Source organism: Bison bison, unplaced genomic scaffold (assembly GCF_000754665.1).
Source record: "Bison bison bison isolate TAMUID 2011002044 unplaced genomic scaffold, Bison_UMD1.0 scf7180017864500, whole genome shotgun sequence".
NCBI lineage: Eukaryota > Metazoa > Chordata > Mammalia > Artiodactyla > Bovidae > Bison > Bison bison.
In genome coordinates this window covers 2,662,524-2,666,333 of record NW_011495059.1, presented here as the reverse complement: position 1 = coordinate 2,666,333, position 3,810 = coordinate 2,662,524, and the positions used below count along the sequence as shown (strand labels likewise).

The 3,810-nt window shown below is 37.3% G+C and overlaps 1 long non-coding RNA gene across 1 annotated transcript in view; it reads left to right on the top strand.

Moving 5' to 3' along the window:
- The first annotated feature begins 3,724 nt into the window (after positions 1-3,724).
- Positions 3,725-3,810, top strand: part of LOC104980441 — a 4,136-nt gene continuing 4,050 nt past the window's right edge. Inside the window, exon 1 of the long non-coding RNA XR_824259.1 lies at positions 3,725-3,794. This is a non-coding gene — a long non-coding RNA (uncharacterized LOC104980441). The remainder of the gene's footprint in view (positions 3,795-3,810) is intronic.

Below are 3,810 nucleotides of genomic sequence, written 5' to 3'. Positions count from 1 at the left end.
CACTTTCAAAATGCAACTAAAATATATATATATATATATATAAAAGATCACAGAGATCCAAATATAGGAATAAGACATTACCTACTTTAGTCCAGAGAGAGAAGACAAATCTGCTAACAAACGTATTTGGTGTGCATGCCAACGGAACTAAGGAAGAGTTTTAGGTCCAGTGGGAGCAGAAGGAAAGGAAAAAGCAACTACAAGGGTCAAGCTCTGATAAGGTGACCCTTAGGAATGCTGTAAAAAAGAGCAAGTTAGAGAAATCTAAAATTTTACAACTGAACAAAGAAAATTACGTCCCCAGTCCTATAACAGGTCCTGAATATTCTATATACACAAATGTGACATTTTTCCTCCTCCCAAAAACCTACCCTTAATGTAACACTAATCTCAACATCAATATTTAATGTCCAACTCAGTCTCAGTCCAGCAGCTGATCAAAAATTACAAGGTATACAAAAAAGCAAAGTGGGTATGAAATGGAGACAAAGCTCTAAAGAGAATCAATCAGAGATGACCCAGATAGGGAATTTATCAGTGTTTAAGACAGCTATAATGTGGTACAGTGGTTAAGAATTCACTTGCCAAGGCAGGCAACATGGGTTCGATTCCCAGTGTGGGGAGATCCCACATGCCAAGGGGCAACTGAGTTCATGCACCAAACTACTGAGGTCCACTCACTAGAGCCCACGCTCCACACAAGAGAAGCCACTGCAATGAGAAGGCCTCACACGGCAACTCAAGAGCAGCCCCTGCTCACCACAACCAGAGAAAGCCCATGTGCAGCAATGAAGACCCAGAGCAGCCAATAAATAAAGTAAGAAATTTTAAAAACTATTAAAAAAAAACCCCAATGCTTAACACGCTAAACAGTTTAGTAGACCATATGCATGAATAGATGGCAAATTTCAACAGAAAGCTAGAATATGTAAGAAAGAGCCAAAGAGAAACGCTTTTTTGTAATGGTATCAGAGATGAAAAGTTCCTTTGACGAGCCCACCAAACCCTCAATAAAATTAAGGAAGGAATCAACGAGCCTGAAGACAGATCACTACAAAATTACCTAAACCGAAACACAAAAAGGGGAGAGGGGCAGGGAGGACACAACAGACAGAACGTCCAAGAGCTGTGAGGTATGACCAAATACCACAAGCATGCAACTGGAGAGGGGTGAGCAAGGCAGAAATAACATTTGAAAGAAAGATGGCTTGAGATTTTCCAAAAATAAAGTCATCAAACCATAGATCTAAGAAAATCCTACAGGATGAATATAAACAAGTAAACAAACAAATAAATACAACAGAGAACACATACCTGGACACTTCACAGTTTAATTGCTAAAAACCAAGGTTAAAGAGAAAATCTGAAATACAGCTGGAAGAAAAAGGCATTACCTTCTGAGGGGGGGAAAAAAATTCAGCACACTACTTGCAATCCAGAAGATAATGGTGAGGCACCTCTTAACCACTGAAAAGGGGAAGAAAGAAAAAAAAAGACTTCATGACCCAGAATTCTAGTCAGCAAAAATACCTTTCAAAAATGGAGGCAAAATAATGGCTTTTCAGACAAAAGATGAAGTAATTCAATGTCAGCACACCTGCCCTACAAGAAAAGGTAAAGACGTCTTTCAAGTAAAAGGCATATGATAATCAGACAAAAAATGAGGATCCACACAAAATAGTTCCAAAAGTTATCAAAATGTAAGTATAAAAAATCTTTTCCACAAATTATTACTTATTCCAAAAGAACAATCTAAAGCAAAAATAATAACAGTATATTGTAGAATTTATAAAATATCTAAAAGGAAAATGTATGACACCAATAATCACGTAGGATAGAAGGGAAGAACTAGAAGCATACTGTATTGTTAGCATCTTACACTGCATGTGAAATGTGAAACGGTATAATAGTATGTGAAGGTAGAACTTGCCTCTAAATTTGGACAACTTAGATGAATGTATGAGTTCCTCAAAGACACAAACTAGACAAGCTCACTTAAACAAAAGAACCTGAACAGCCCTTCATCTATTAAAGACAGTGAATTTGTAGATAATAACCTTTCAACAAAGGCCCAGGTAGCTTCAGCGGAGAATCTCACCAAATAGTTATTGTACTTCATTTTACGTGCTTTACAGACACTACATTTTTTACAAATTGAAGGTCTGCGGCAACCCTGTTTTAAAAGATGAGAGTCAGCATGTCTTAGCAATAAAACTTATTTTTAATTAAGTTATATAAATTGCTTTTTAGACATAATGCTAGTGGTTGCACACTTAACAGACTATAGTATCAGATCAGATCAGATCAGAAGCTCAGTCGTGTCCGACTCTTTGTGACCCCATGAATCGCAGCACGCCAGGCCTCCCTGTCCATCACCAACTCCCGGAGTTCACTCAGACTCATGTCCATCAAGTCAGTGATGCCATCCAGCCATCTCATCCTCTGTCGTCCCCTTCTCCTCTCGCCCCCAGTCCCTCCCAGCATCAGAGTCTTTTCCAGTGAGTCAACTCTTCGCATGAGGTGGCCAAAGTACTGGAGTTTCAGCTTTAGCATCATTTCTTCCAAAGAAATCCCAGGGCTGATCTCCTTTAGAATAGACTGGTTGGATCTCCTTGCAGTCCAAGGGACTCTCAAGAGTCTTCTCCAACACCACAGTTCAAAAGCATCAATTCTTTGGCGCTCAGCCTTCTTCACAGTCCAACTCTCACATCCATACATGACCACAGGAAAAACCATAGACTTGACTAGACGAACTATAGTATAAACATAATTTTTATATGCAGTAGCAAACCAAAAAATTCATGCAACTCACTTTATTACAATATTCACTTTATTGCAGTGGTCTGGAACTGAATCTGCAGTATCTCCTGTATAGCAATATATTACATATACTCTTCCAGAAAATACAAGAGGGAATACTTCCATCTAATGTCGGCCAGCACTAAGCCGACAAGTCCTGCAACAGCAATATAAGAAGCCACACATTTAAGACAAAGATCAAAACAAAGACACTAAAACCTTAACAGAATACTATCATATTGAATATGGCAATAAATAAAAAGGGTACTACATCAAGACCAAGTGGGATTTATCCTGGGTATGCAAGAGGCATTCAACATCAAAAATCAATTAATGTAATTCACTGTATCAACAGACTAAAGAAAAAACCCACATGATCATCTCAGCAGCTACAAGCATCTAACGAACTCCAACATTTGTGATGAAAACCCTCCAGAAACCAGAAATAAAAGCAAACTTCCTCAATCTGATAAAAAGCAAGGACGAAAAACCTACCATTAATGGGACTGCATAATTTTTCCCTAAACTCAAGAACAAGGCAAGAGTGTCTAATCTTACCATCATATCACTTCAACATCATACTGGGGTCCTAGCCAGTGCAATAAGACAAGAAAAAGAAATAGAAAGCAAACAGATTAAACAGGAAGAAATACAACTGTCTTTACTTGCACTCAAAATACCTATTAATATAGTAAATCCCAAAGAATCTAGAATAACATTTCTAAAATCAGTAAATTGGTTTGCTAAGATCATAGGATATAAGGTCGATATACAAAAGCCAACTATATTTCTATATACTAGCAAGGAACAAATGTAAATTAACATTTTTTAAAGTATCATTTATAAGAGTATCCCAAAACATAAATACTTAAAGAGATAAATTGAAATTAAAAGCACAACCTTTTAAAGCTATAAACCAGCTTTAATTTGATCAATCTCTTCCCCTATACAGAAAAGCTATGGAACCGCCTAAATAGTCTAGAACTTTAGAACAGGCCAACTTATTTTCTT